Genomic DNA, 15,805 nt, shown 5'->3' with positions numbered 1-15,805 from the left:
GAATGCACCCAAATACATTTGAGGAAGGAAATGTAGTCACATATTTGTAAAGTCAAACATCCGAAAACTATTTTCACATCATTTCTCAGGCACACCCTAACCCAAGGAAATCAAGTGGAATCTTTCTGCTTACAGAAAAATTTCACATGTGTCAATGGCATATGGTCCACATTTTCTTCTTTATTCTCCAGTCAATATTTCTGCAATCAGTGTCTATTAGTTTATGATAAAAAATGCATGCATGTATACATACATACCAAATACATATGTGTGTGTACATAAGTGTAATTTTTAACTGATCACCAGAAAGATCACCATGTCTTAGTTTGATGCCGTTCAAAAGCACTAAACTGAAAGTCAGGAGATCAAGATAAGGGGTTTATTTGGGACGTATAATAGGTTTATGACCTTAGGCAAACACTTGGTATTTCTGTAAAATGAGCATTAAAAAATACTTGCCCTGCCTCATTCATATGGCAACTGTGAGGATGGAATAAAATATAATGCCAAAGTAATGGAAAATACAAAATAGTACTAGAATATAAGTAAGTAAAATTTAAGGATCAAGATTTTTTTCTGTCCTGTCTGCTGCACTGGTCACTCTGGCTTCACAGCTACACATCACGGGGCTACACATGGGAGTTTCTCCTCTAGAGTTGGTTTTACCTGATTAGCATTGAATCACCTTGACCGCAGAGCAACTTTGGTCTCCTCGGCAAGGACCTGCATCGTATATTCTCCTTTAGAACATCACATCCATCTGACAGGGAGCGAAGAGGTGGGTAGAGGAAGGGGAAGTGAAGGGGCATTGTCACTGATGCTGCATTGCTGTTACATAGATAATGCACAGACTGAAACCTGGCTTCTCATTCTCCACAGAGAGTGTACACATTTGTTCCTCAGAGTCAATTCTCTTCTATCTGCCCAAATAATAGAGGCCAAGATCCCAAACACGCTCATAGATCCAGAGAACAAACCGAGGGTTGCCAGGTGGTTGAGGGACTGGGTGAAAAACGTGGAGAGATCAAGAAGTACAAATTGGCAGTTACCAAATAGTCACAGGGATGTAAGGTACAGCATAGGGGATATAGTCCATAATATTGTAATAACTATGGATGGTTTCAGGTGGGTACCAGACTTATTGGGGGGAATCATTTTGTAAGTTATATAAACTTAAGTCTAACCACTATGCTGTACACCTGAAACTAATATGTTGAATGTTAACTGTAATTGAAAATTTAAAAAAAGCAAAATCACCCTTAACTGATCTCTGGAATGGGAGAGGTACTACCAAACACTGGGCAAGCTTCTAAAGAACTTTTGCTATTTCTTCTCCCCATGCTGTGTGGTCTCTGCTCATCACCGTGAGTGGTCCACTGGAAAGGGTTGCCAGAAAGTAGAGGTAATGTCCTGCTGTAAGAGGAGGTTTTAGCTAGACATAATGAACTCTCAGTAACAAGGATCCTATTTAAATAGAATTAATAAAAATTCTACTGATGTCTGTGCCCTAGGAAAATCAGAGGTTTGTAATGGTATATTCTTCCACATGTTGTTTTCCACAAGTGAGGAGAATTTAGATTAAATTTTGTATCTTTTTCATATAAAGAATTCATAAAATTAAGTATTCTTTATCTCCGTTTTCTATAATTAGCTTATACAATAAATAATTAAAGTTCCTTATGCATAAGTTATGTATTTTTTTGCTCTAATTAATATATTAAATATAATATTCAATTTGTACCACCGTGAACTTTTTTTACCCTTATCTAAGTGCTAGTGCTGAGAGTTATTGTTGGTCACCCATGAGCTAAAGATGAAAATGTACTCATTTCCGCAAAATTGTTTTAGGTAACAATAAACAATTGAAAAGTTAAAAGTTCAGAAAGGCTCAAACTTTGGCACATAAAGGTGCACTTGAAATTCTCTGAGGTTTTTGCCAACTCTGAGACACACAGCAGAATCCTTCTCCAACACTTCTGGCAATACAGCAAATTCCTTTTTAGAGCTTACCTTTCTGATTACTGCTCCATCTGGTCTTTGTACATTAACTCATTTAATCTTCACAGCTTCTCCATGAAATAAATAGTATTATTCCCCCATTTCACAGATAAGGAAATTGAGGTGCAAAGAAGTCAGGAAATATGTTTAAAAAATGCAAGTAAAAGGCAAAGCCAGGTATAAACTCAGGTACTCTGGATCAGAAGGTTGAGCTCTTACCACCATAGGAGGAAATTTATCCAGTTTCTGAGGGAATCCTTCCTTTACCTTTGGTATTTAGCTAGAAAAGGGGAGCCAAAGGAAATTAGACATTTAACTAATAAATTGCGGAGCATAAGCCTGCTCGCTTAGCCAGGAAGCTACAGCTTTGTGCCCCAGGGGATCACAGCATTGCTCTCCAAGGTCATTAACACTACTCCCTTCTCCCCCATCCAGTACTGGAGTGTTGGGGAACACAGGAGGAGGTGCTGAACTATAGAGGCCTATCAGTCTAACTAGGACCTATCCAAGGCCCACAAAAGTTTGAGAAGTTGATCGGTTCTTTTGAAAAGGCACCTGGTCCATCAAAAGCCCAACCTAATATAATCCCAGGAGAACAAAGAAACTCTCTCTCTCTCTCTCTCTCTTTTTTTCTCTCTCTCTCTCTCACCTCCCCACACTAACCCCACCTGGTAATGTGCTCAGCAAGTGTGCTTTCACATTCTCTCTCCATAGCCATGTAGCCTTGGCAGCCCCGTAGCCAGCAGCCAGGCAAACTGCCACTGTAGCAGTCAGAAACCAGCTAAACTACCTGGAGCAGGACTGAGACTGCTTAGTAGCCACCTGTGAGCTCCAAAGGACTAAGCTTTAATATGAAGCACAAACTCTGGACACTGGTTTTTGTGTTGGCCCTACTGTGGACAAGATTGAACCTTTCCCATGGTGGGACAGAGGGAGATGGGACAGCTTCTATTTCCACATGAATAAGCCACACCACACTGCAATCCCTCAGGCATGGGTCCCTGGAATGTTTTCCTTGTGATCCCATGGAAGAGGAAGTCATTAACAACACAGAAGCTTTACTCACTTTCACATAGGTACTCTTGGAGATACTTGGGAGTTAATAATTAATAAAATACATTCACTAATCCTAATCGGTTTATAGTCGAACAAAGCATCATACAATATTTCTATTGCTTGTTACCTTCCTAATTGTTAGACTAATAAGAAAAGTAATGTGTTACAGAGGCACAGAGTAGGAGATATTCTAATTAGAAGGGTTGAAGAAAGTTTCTTATAGGAGGTGACATTTGATGGTTACCTTTAAAGTTTAATTAATTGTTACAGTTTAATTGAAAAAAATTCCTCCTGAATTTTTAGTTTTAAATAAACAAGCAAAAATATAACTTTGTTTGTCAACCCAGCCTTATACAATTCAAGAAGTAAATATAAACAATAAGAATTCTGCAAATTAACATCAGAATTACCTAATATATGGAATATCACCATTGATCAACTTTTTAACCTATAAATTAATCATTATAGTTAATAATTATTTAATGTTTCTATGTACCTCTTACTTTTCTAAAAGTGTCATATATATCAATTCATTTAATCTTTTCAATGAGCCTATAAGAAGTACTGACTAATTTTAAGGAAATCGAGACCTGAGGGAGTTCAGTAGCTTTCAAAAGCTACACAGTTAGTATATGGAAAAAATAAAAAGATTAAACCCAAGTAATCTGACTCTAAAATATGTTAGTCTGTTGCTGTTAAGGGGACCTGGCCTTTAGCAGGTCTGTCTAGGGGTAGGCTGTTTTCTGTGTTCTTGACTTCATGCAGGAAAGATTTCACATGAGTCCAGGAGACAGTAAAAGAAGGGTTTAACACAGAAGAAGCAACAGATGCACCTAAGTGGCACTGTGTTGGCTCTCTGAAAACATTATAGTGACAGAGAGTTCTGATCAGATCCCTGGGGAGGAGAAGGGATGGGCTGTCGGAAGAGCTTGCCCAAGGCAATGGTAAACAGTCTAGGATGGGACTGGCTGAGAAGCTGAACCTGGAGCACATGGAATTATGGGCCAGAAGATTTAAAATAAACGGAGGCCAAAGACTGGCTCTCTGGCTCTCGTCCTCGAGGAGGTCTGGATGATTGCGCTGCAGCTGCCTTTGTTTCCCAAAAGAGCGTATTTTGGATGGGAGAAGAAACTCCAGCCACTGCCTAGGACCAGGCTGCCCTGGCAGTGGGTGGCAGGGTTATTCTTCTTTGGGGGTTCTAGAGGGGATGGTTCTGAGGCAGAAGCCTGCCATTCTTTCAAAATGGTGTAGCTTTTGTATCTTATGTTGTTTTAGTTTGTAAACTAATCTTATAGAAATAAGTGAATTAAAAACTAACAAAGGGAATGATAGGGGAAATCAGGAATTTAAGATTTTAGCCTTAATTGATAGACTTAAGTGATAAACCTGTAACTAAAGAGTTTAGCCTTAATTGACAGGCTTTAGTGACTAATGCATATGGAAAGTTTTTATTTCAAAATTTTGTAGCTTTTGAACGAAGACTCATTTTCTTTATCGCAAACTCTTGCCTCCAGAATTTTGCCTAGAAAGTGGCGGAGGGCAGCAAGACTCCACTTGCTGTTTAGTAACAACAGGAAAGAAACGACCTCTCAGGTAGTGGCTTCCACTGCCCGGTTGGTTGGTACCAGGGCAGGAGGTCACTTTTCGATGCAGCTGGTCCCAAGTTAGCTATGGTGTCACTGGTCTGGTTTACTGCTTTTCTGGTCCTGGAGCAGAAATACAACATGTCCAGATGTTATCTCCAGGGAGGAAAGGGCAGGGGAGGAGAGATTACCCTAGGGGTGAGGTCCTTGTGTTCCCAATTTTGTCCCCTGCCAGGCACAGGACCTTTGGTCCCGGTGACAATCTGCACCTGGCTGTAAATTGCTTGGTCAGTTTTTTTTTTTTTCTTTTTCCCAGCTGCCTGTCTCAGTTTCCCTATTCCACTTGCCAAGGAATTTTCTTAGCTTTTTATTAACTTACCTTAAAACCATTATGCAGTACAACCTCCCCTGAAAAAAGATTTTCCTCACAAGTGAGCAAGTGAACTCTGCTCCTTTTAAGTTAACAATCAAAGTGTTCAATACTTGATTGAATGGGCTCTCCCCAAATTTCCAACTCCTGCATGACTTCCTACTATGTTGTAGTACCAAGGGAGTAGTGGAGGTGGAGTGGTGAAAAGACCTGTATTTGTTCCCATTACTGCTGCATGGAGGCATAACCCTGAGCTGGAAGGTGCCCTCAAGTGCTTTTCGTGGCTGCACTTTGGCCAGAAGAGATGCAGCCATGGAAGCTGAGCCTGATGGGGACAGAGCCGGTGCCTGGAATATGGTAAATTGTATGGGAGAACAGAATGAAGATTTGAAAGTTGGAATTCTGCTCAGTAAAAGATCATTTGCTGGTGTTTACAGAGCTGAGTCTACGTACCTTGGTAGGGAATTTGCAGCAAAATAAGAGATAAGAAAGTTGGAATGGTACAGAATGTCCAACATGAGGTGAAAACACTTTGCCAACTGGAATATCCTTCTACTTTGGAGCTTTATAACTATTTTGAAGATAGTGATGATGTGTAACTAGTGTTAGAAATGTAGCATAATAGGAAAAGAAACAGACGACGATTGGGAGGCCACCTTTTAACACTGACACAGTCAAAAACACATTGAATGAAGTGGTATTTGCAGATTATGAAATGCTAACCATTCTTTTTTTTCTGAATAAAGCAAAAGGTGTGGAGCCACTATTGGGTTATCAGAAATGTACAGTGTGAACCACTACATCTCCTTTAATGTGTTCACAGGTTAAAATCAGACTGGTAACCCAAAGGACAGCGGTGAACATACTTTATTCAGAGGAGGTGTGTGAAAAGTTTCTAAAGGATTGTTTATATATCTAGTATCGTATCGGCAGCCGTCCATCTCGAGAGACGATGGTGTAGCTTCTTAAGAGTCTATCTGCACCGCCGAGAATGGCTGTGCAGTCCGACTCGGGAGTGACACGGTATCTGTCTCCTCCCGTGTTGAATCGACATCTTGCGATGACGCTGGAGTGTCCTCTCCAGTGAAGCTGAAGCTACAGAGCCTGGGCAGGGTGATATGGAGGGTCTGCTGTTGCCCATGCAGCAGACCCCCCCTCTCTTTGCAGCTGAAGGGTCCAAGGGAAAGACGGAGTCAATACAGCTTGGCTTCAGGTGCGCCGCAGGAGTTGCCGGTGTTGACTGCAACGTCAAACCGCCTTAGGGACTCCGGCTCCGGATTTTCTGTCGGGGTTTACTCCCTTAGCCTTTCCCCTGAAGAGGTATGCCGCAAGGCAGCGGAGGTTTTTTTTTTTGGAGTCAGAGTTTTCCTTCTCTGATGTGCCCTGACTGGAAGATCGAACCAGCGACACTTAGCTTGCAGGCCGACGCTCAATCCACTGAGCCAAACCAGCCAGATATCTAGTGATTAAAATGTAATTACTATTTCTTATCCAAATGATAGAAAAGATTTTATCTTATTGATAGGAGGTACTCATCTACTAGCAATATCAGTATAAGTTATTAGAAAAGTATTGGAGGAAGTAGAAAGGTGCTTGCGTATTTGTTTAGCCGGTAATATCTAAATCTCTAAAAAATCATTTACTTTTACAAGGTACTGTAAATGCAACTTGATAGAAAAATACACTGATGTTGATTTTAAAGTTTGTTTTTATGATGGGGCAAAAATACCCCTAAGTCAGATGTCTGAAAAAACTGAGAAGTCTTACACGTTGATAGGAGAAAGTAAATAGCTTGAAAGAGGACATAAAGATATGTCTGATCCATGCTAAAAAGAATTATAGCATTTGTTTAGCACTGGAGTATATTACTTGAGAGGAACATAAAACTTACATCCACACAAAAATCTGTGTCAGATGTTTATTGCAACTTCATAATTGCCAACACTTGGGACCAACCAAGATGCTCTTCAGTAGGTGAATGGTCAAACTTAGGCACATCCTCACAATGGAATATTATCCAGTGCTAAAAATAAGTGATTTGGTCATGAAAAGTGGAGACATTTAATATGCATATCACTGAATAAAAGAAGTCAGTCTGAAAAGGCTGTATACTGTATGATTCCAGCTATATGATATTCCGAAAAAGACAAAACCATGATGTAGTAAAAGGATTAGTGATTGTTAGGGGTTAGGGGAGAGGGATGATAAAGCACAGAGGATTTTAAGGGCAGTTAAAGGATTCTATATGATGCTCTAATGGTGGGTAGCTCTTATTATACATTTTTCAAAACCCATAGAAGGAACAACAAACACCAAAGAGTGAATTTCAATGTAAATTACAGACTTTGATGATAATGATCTGTCATTATATGTTCACCAGTTGTAACAAGTGTACCACTCTGGCGCGTGAAGCTGTGCTTGTTGGGGGCAGGAAGTTTATGGGAACTCTCTGTACCTTCTGCTCAGTGCTGCTATGAAACTAGAACTGTTACAAAAAAATCAAGTTTATTAAGAAGAAAAGCGCTATGTGACCTTAGATCTCTCTTGTCTGTTTCTGCACATCTAAAATGATCAGAGATAAATAGATCATTTTTAAGTGCCCTCCAAATCTATGAGTCAATCATATATATGATATGCAAATTAATCCATAAAAGATCCATTAATGAACTAAGTTAATCTAACAAAAATTTTAAACAAATATCAACATGTGTTTAAAAGTGGGATAACACATATTAATTTAAGATCATGAAGATGATAATTTTGATGTAATAACTATTTTTACATATTTATATATTTTAGAAGTTTACAAAGTGTTCCTAGTCAATAGCATTGTTTCCTGTCTGTAACCTTGTCAAAACACAAAGTATTTTTTTCTTGTGGTGACTTTCAAAATGGAAACAGGGTAAACTAGAAGTGGATAATATCAGAATAATAATCTGTTTCTAAAAAGTGTTTTTAGAATAATAAACATACAAAACCATCTCATTATCCAAAGACAGTCAAAGCCTCATGGTCTGTGGGAAGAGCTCCAATGATGATCATGCTGATACAACCACCTTCCACCATTTCCATCTTAAGCCATTGTCCAAACACACTCAACAGCAGGATTAACTTGTAGGAGATTCTCTCTTTACTCTGTTCTCATAGATTTATTTTATTCTCTTTTAGTATATTTTTCTTTTGCTCTGTGTAGTAACTATGGCTCTGTGCGTGTGTGTGCGTGTGTGTGCATGTGTCTTATTTCACTCGCTAATTTGTAAGTTCCCTGTAGATAAGATCCATAGCTTTTTCATTTTTACATCAGTGTTACTGAACAAACCGGGGCTTATTCACGTGGCATCTTGGTGTATGACCCAAGTATCAGTGTTGGGAAAAACAGGTCTTTATTTATAATATTCCAGCCTTGGTGCAGCTAGGAGCACATCAGAACCCTATTCTCCCACAATTCCCAGCACTTCCTTGCTTCTCAACAGGCTATAAGCCAAAACCAAGCCCAATAGATCTCCATCACTTATCTGTCCGCTCTCTCCTTCAGGATCTGGGCCATGTTGTCCTCAGCCTCCATACAAGAGTCCAGGAAAGCACACGCCATATTACACGGGATCATGGTGGAAACCAGGAAAGGCACAAGTCCTAAGAGAATGTTCTCTCCATATGACTCAGGTTCCAAGAGTCCAGATAGAGTCCAGGTCTGCAAGGCAGAGTCCTTGGTGGCTTGAGAGTCAGCTAGAGCGGGCAAAGATCAAAGCAGCAGCACGCCTGCTTTCTTACTAGCCCAGGCCTCATGGACAAATCCTGACTACAAACTGCATAGATGCTTGCTGCTTCCCACATGGCTGCTACACCATCCTCCTACATCATGGCACCACTCCATCATGTTCTCCAACACACATGCTTCCCTCAAGGCTGCCCGACCTTCCATCTAAATCCTGAAAATCATGGCACACCTTTTGCCTTGGGGTGGTAGCACAGCTATTATCTAGCTATCAGCTTGCCATAGTAACTTAAATGCTGTATTATCTCCTTTCCCCATCCCCAAACCATGGGCTATGGGGAAGTTTTGTACCCTATCTCAATGGCACTTAGCAATGTATTTAAAATATTGGCTATCTGTTAAAAGAATGAATAAATACAGTGTTTACTCACAGTATTGTTTCATCAATGGGGTTATACCAAACTGTAGAAGCATCAGAATCTCTACCCTAATTACTCATTTGTTCAGTAACCATCTAATAAGCAAACATACTATGTAAGTTCCTCAGATAACAGAGTTAAAAAGATTTATGGCATCAATCTTATCTTCAAGGAGCTCACCAGTGGACAACTGAGAAAATTAATTATTTCAACACAATGGAATAAAGATTATATAAATATAAACAAGGAGCACAGGAGCAAAGAACAGTAGTTCCTATCCCAGAAAGGGCTGAAGAGGGGGAATGAAGCTTTTTATAGACAAAACAGGGAAGGAAAGGGGGTACTAGAAAGGGTTGTGGCAATACTAGACTTTCTTAGATGAGGTAATGTTACAGAGTGGGGTTCCCAACATTCCCCAGAGCTGGCAGTTGGGGGATAGGGGAAGGGGACAGCTTTCAAGATGCCTTTGCATACCCATTACTGGTGACTAGTGTCTTAGTTATGCAAATGGTTTTGGTCCTTTCAAGGCCCCAAGGAGATGGGAGGGGTTTTGACCACAGAATGGTGAAGAAAAAGCATAGGGGGCCTGCACAAGATTCTGTGAATGGTCAGAACTAGTTACCGTGCCCTCTGTGTCACAGGCCTTGGTCAGGGATTTAAAAATAAGGCAGCAGCCATTTGGAGGGAGAGCACCATGCGGTTTTAGAAGGAAAGAGAGGACCATGTGGCTTTGAAAGGGAAGAGGAGAGAGCCATGTGGCACATGTTTTCCTGGACTATTATATGGAGGTTGATGACATTGTACCCTAGATCCTGAAGGAGAGAGCCAACAGAAAAGGGCTGGGGAACTATTGGGCTTGGTTTTGGTTTATAGCCTTTTGGATCCAGCAAGGGAAGTGCTGAGTGCTGTGGAAGAACAGGGCTCTGAGCTGAAGTGCTCACTGCCGACCCCAGGCTGGAATATTGTAAATAAAGACCTGTTTTCCTCAACACTGCTTGTTGAGTTTTACACCAAGGTACCACATGAAAGAACCCCCTTTTGCTTGGTAACAGTAATTCATGAGATAAGTTTTAAAAGATGATTAGTATACATGCAAGTAAAAACAAAAGGTTGGAAAACTCCAGAAAGAAAAAGAAGACATATAAAGAATGCAATGTGAGCATTAACTATTTGAGGAAGTACACATAGCTCAATACCACTGAGGTGTGAAAGAATTAAGAAGTTAAACTGTAATTGGTTTTAAGAGCAAGGCACTGAAGTAGTTTCAAATCATCCTGAAAACGAAAGAAAAAGTTTTTTGTTTTTTTTTTTAATTGATAACACTATTACAGATGTCTCCCATTTTGCCCCTCTTTTCCCTCCTTCACCCAGCCCCTGCCTCCTGACCCTGGACATCACCACTTTGTTGTCTGTGTCCATGGCTATGCATGTATGTATATATGTTCTTTTGCTAATTTCTTCCAATCCCGCCCCACCACCACTTTCTCCCCACTGAGGGCTGTCAGTCTGTCCCATGTGTCTATGCCTCTGGTCCTATTTTGTTTGTCAGTTCTTATTCATTAGATTCCACATATCAGTGAAATCATATGGTATTTGTCTTTCTCTGCCTGGCTTATTTCACTTAGCATAATGTTCTCTAGGTCCATGCATACTGTCCTAAGGGGTAAGAGTTCCTTCTTTTTTGTAACCATGTAGTATTCCATTGTGTAAATGGATGACTGCTTTTTTATCCACTCATCTACTGATGGGCACTTGGGCTATTTCCAGATCTTGGCTATTATAAATAATGCTGCTATGAACATAGGGGTGCATATATTCTTTCTGATTGTTGTTTCGGGATCCATAGGATATATTCCCAGAAGTGGAATTGTTGGGTCAAACAGCATTTTAAATTTTTTGAGAAAACTCCATACTGTTTTCCACAGTGGCTGCACCAGTCTGCATTCCCACCAACAGTGCACTAGGGTTCCCTTTTCTCCACATCTTCACCAGAATTTGTTGTTTGCTGATTTACTGATGATAGCCATTCTGACTGGTGTGAGATGGTATTTCATTGTAGTTTTAATTTGGATATTTATGATGACTAGTGACATTGAGCATTTTTTCATATGGTCATATGTCTATTGGCCATTTGTATGTTCTCTTTGGAGAAGTGTCTATACAGGACCTTTGCCCATTTTTTTTTTAAAATTTATAATTTATTTGTTTGTTTGTTTATTTATTTATTTATTTATTTATTTATTTATTTATTTTTAGAGAGAGGTGAAAGGAGGAAGAGAGGGAGAGAAACATCACTGTGCGGTTGCCTCTCACTCGCACCCCCAAGTGGGGGCCTGATGTGCAACCTAGTTATGTGCCCTGACTGGGAATTAAACCAGTGACACTTGGTTCGCAGGCTGACGCTTGCCCATTTTTAATTGGATTGTTTGTCTTCCTGGTATTGAATTGCATAAGTTCTTTATATATTTTGAAAATTATCCCCTTATCAGATGTATCATTGGCGAATATGTTCTTGCCTTTATGGTCAACTAATATTTGACAAAGGAGGCATGAGCATGCAATAGAGTAAAGACAGTTGCTTCAATAAATTGCATTGGGAAAATTGGACAGGTACATGTGAAAAAATTAAACTGAACTACCAACTTACACTATAGACAAGAATAAACTAAAAATGGAAAGAAGACTTAAATGTAAGTTGTGAAAACATAAAATCCTAGAAGAAAACGTAAGCAGTAAAATCTCAGATATCTCACATAACAAACAGAAAAGTGTTACACACAGAAATAACTTTATTATATTTGGATATTTGAATAATATTTAAATGAAGGACTACCCATTATAAATAAATATTTAAATGACGCTGGCAGTAGTCAAAAAAATACAGGAGTGGGATAAAAAGGGGGGTAATAATAAAGGCAGGGCAATGAGTTTAAAGGTTGTAAAAGTAATTCATTTCTAAAATAATTGACAAATATTATGGGAAAGATTTGAGACAGAGATAAGTTAGCAATTTATTATGATAAAATATTTCAATAGTAAATGGCAAGGAATTGAAAATAATGGTACTTGGATTGGAAATAAAGGGAAACATGAGAAATAGTAAGGCAATAAGATTGGCAAGATTGACATTCTGTTAGGTGTGATGGAGAGATGACTTTTAGGTCTCTCACTGGTTAACCATGGCAACAGAGGTGCTAAGGCCAGCTTCACAGATTTTCAATGTGTGCAGCCACGTGGGGTCTTGCATGCAGGAGGGCCTTATACTAAGCTAATTTTCTACTGTCAGTGTCTTGAAATCCTTAACAATTTTTAGCAAGGGTACTTATTTTCATTCTTTACTGCATCCCTAAAATTATATTGCCAGTTCTGAGAGATGCTATTCATTAAACCATAGAATAAATGAGGGAAATGAGCTTTGTTCACATTATAAGAAAATAAGTGACAAGAACAGCTTTGACCTGTCACTAGGCTATGGGCTCTCTGCTCAAGACCTTAAGCGGGTTGCTGGAGTTTTTATAAGCCTTTGCCTCTGTTTTAATGGAAGGTATCTAGTATGTTTGATATGTTAAGACATTTCAGATGAAGCATCATAAAGCTTTATAAAACATTATAAAGTGAAGATGACAGGATAGATTCAACTAGAAACAATGTTGGAAATCATTAGCTTAGAGATGATGACTGATGTTTTGGAGCAGATGAGATCATCCAGGGACAGAGAACAATATGAGAAGGGAAGGAAGCCAGGATCTGAATTGTGATCACCCACTGTAAACAATAACCAGAAAAATGGGAGATAATCACCAAAGAAGAAAAATCATGCCTCAAGTGGTTAAATTGTCTGTGTTCCAGTCCTGACTCTGCCACTTACAGATGTATGACCTTAGGCTTTTATTTAACTTTTCCAAGCTGCAGTTCCCTCAAATGAATTATGGGAATAATACTAGTACTTAACTCACAGGGCTGCTGTGAGACCTCAATGAGACATTTTATAGAAGATGCTTACCATAGGATTCAGCACAGAAGAAAAATCAGTGAATGTTAACTATTAGTTTGTTGCTACTATTTTTAAGCACAATGTAACAAGAAGGAATACATGTAATAGGAGAAGCCAAGAGGAGGAGAGAGTTTTTTGTTCTGTTTTTTTAAAGGAGAAGCAGGCCAAACTCCAGATGCCTGCATAATTAATCAAGGAAAGGACTAGAAAGTCCCATTGAATTTATAAACAAAGAAGTAATTAATAAGCTATAAAAGAACAGTCTCAGTGTACCAGTACTGTTTGGGCTGATTGTTTCTGAGAATTCAGACTTTGGACTTTATCAAATTGAAACTAAAACTATGTATATCTGATGTTGCAACCAGTAAACATAAAATGATATCCTATTTCTCCCTTTTCTGAATACTTCTTGGTCCATTTCCAAAAGGCCCTAATACACAATTTAAGAGAAAGAGCACCCTTGTTGTGTTCCGATACTAGTGTGACTCATAGGGAAGCTGATTATAAAACACAAGACTCTGGAACTTCAATTGTTACTGCTGAGAAAGGGAGTTCCCAGGCACAATTATGTTTGACCAAACTGGTAAATACTAAAGATGCAAAGCGGAACTTCTTAGAGGGTGTGGCCACTGTGGTCCCTATTGCAGGGGCTGGGTATAAAGTGGTCCACAGAGACTAGCAAGCACAAACCTCTACCTGGCATTAAGACCCCTGCTCTAAAAATGTAGGGCCCACAATAAGGCTCTGACAGATTATTCATTTAACAAACGTTTATTGAGCTCCAGACACTGGGAAATACAAAAGTTGGGTTGAATATTGGGTTTTTCAAGGAGCTTACAATAACAGACAACATGAGTGAAATATATTAGCAACAATCAAACCAGATAGAACTCAAAATCTGATGTGAAGGGAATCCAAAGTGATTGTAGAATTTTGCACAGCTGGAAAGGTGCTTGGGGGTCAGGTGATGCACATCCTCAAATGCTAAGCCAAGGAAATTTCACCTTTATTTAGGTTATGGTGAGGAGTTCTTCAAAGGTTTTATGGCTGGACCTGAGGTGTACAATGACCCACAAGTACCATGGATCTAAATCTGGTGAACAAGCAAGATCAAGACTGAATATGCAGACTCGGGTGCTTGGGCATATAATTGATGGTTAAGATCAGATAGAAACACATAAGAACACTGAGGTAGAGAAATAGTTAAAATAATACTGCAAATATTTATATGTTCAGGGCTGAAATAGAAAAATAAGATGTAGGAATTGAAACACAAAAGATATAGACAGAATGGCAGGACAGAAAACCAGAAAAACATGATATTAATAAAGGATTTATAGAATGTGGGGGAAAGAGAATCACAAAATATCTTGGATAAACATTACTATAGTTCCTACACATGTGGAAACAGAGGCTCAGTATTAAAATTCTCACTTTTGTTTCCTGCTTGTTAAAAAGTCACATAGCTAATAGGTGACTGAGTAGAGAGTCTTACTTTAGTAGGCCTGGCTGACTTAGCAGTGGGGCATTTCTGGGCTCAGAGGCAGCAAGTAGGAATTCTAGTCCAATTCTAATGTTAACTTCCAGGATCGCACTTGCTAAATCATTTCAGTCCCATAAATCTCAGGTTTTTCATATGTTTAATGAGAGTATTGAACTAGATCATTTATTCTATAATGTCCGCTTCACTTCTGATAATTTTATGATTCTATGCTTTACAATGATTTTTTGAGAGAGTATAGAGAAGTAGATGAAAAATAATGACTAGCATAAACAAACCTAACTAAGTCATCTCTTAGTCTGAGCTTGCAGGAAAGAAGATGATTAAACATATGAAGTTTGAGAAATTGCTTTTGGTTGGCATAAGAAACTGTACATGGAGACTGGCTGGATATTAGGCTGAACAGATAATTGAGGATGGCTGTCAGGTGTTTGATGAACGATGAATCAATTAGGCTACTTTAAACATGCAACCTTCAAAGCTAAACCCTCAGGGAACTGTTAAATGAATTATCAGAGCACTTCTTGTTCTTAGCTTTTATGTTTAATTTTTAGAATGGGAGGTAGGAGATGTGGATAGATAACTTCCAAATAAATTTGTTTACAAGCTTGTGACCTAGGTTTAGTGTCCATTGTGCAAAAGGCAGAGTCTTCAGAATACCACAGTGTAGATCTGTGGCCTAGAACTTACAGCTCCATATAAAAATGAATTCAAACCATGATGGCACCTTTGACAGACAACCTGGCAGCCTGATCTAATGAACAGAGTGGTAGCTTGGAAATCAAGATACCTCAACTCTAGTCTCCACTCTGTTATTAATGGTGTGACAGTGGACAGGGTTTTTCACATGGGTATGCCTCAGTTTTCTAGTCTGTAAAATAGATCTGGTAGTACCTACTTTATAGGTAAAAGCACTCATCTTAGCAATAGATTCTCAAAAGGTGTTTGAAAGTTAAGGGATACATCAAATAATCTGTTTAGGCTCTTCTCAAGTTTGTTAGTATCCACTTGTTGTTAAACTTAACAATAGTACATCTTCTTTTAATGTGCTCAAAGATTCTTAAAAATTATAAAATATTGTCTTTTAAAGTAAATCAAAGCAATTATAATCTTAGAATATATTTTTCAAATTACATAGAAAATACTTCTGAGGTTCTGATATGCCTTGA

This window comes from Furipterus horrens, unplaced genomic scaffold (assembly GCF_987537825.1).
Source record: "Furipterus horrens unplaced genomic scaffold, mFurHor1.1.pri manual_scaffold_12, whole genome shotgun sequence".
NCBI classification, from domain to species: Eukaryota; Metazoa; Chordata; class Mammalia; order Chiroptera; family Furipteridae; genus Furipterus; species Furipterus horrens.
The sequence above is the reverse complement of the archived record's forward strand: the minus strand, read 5'-3'. Positions refer to the sequence as shown.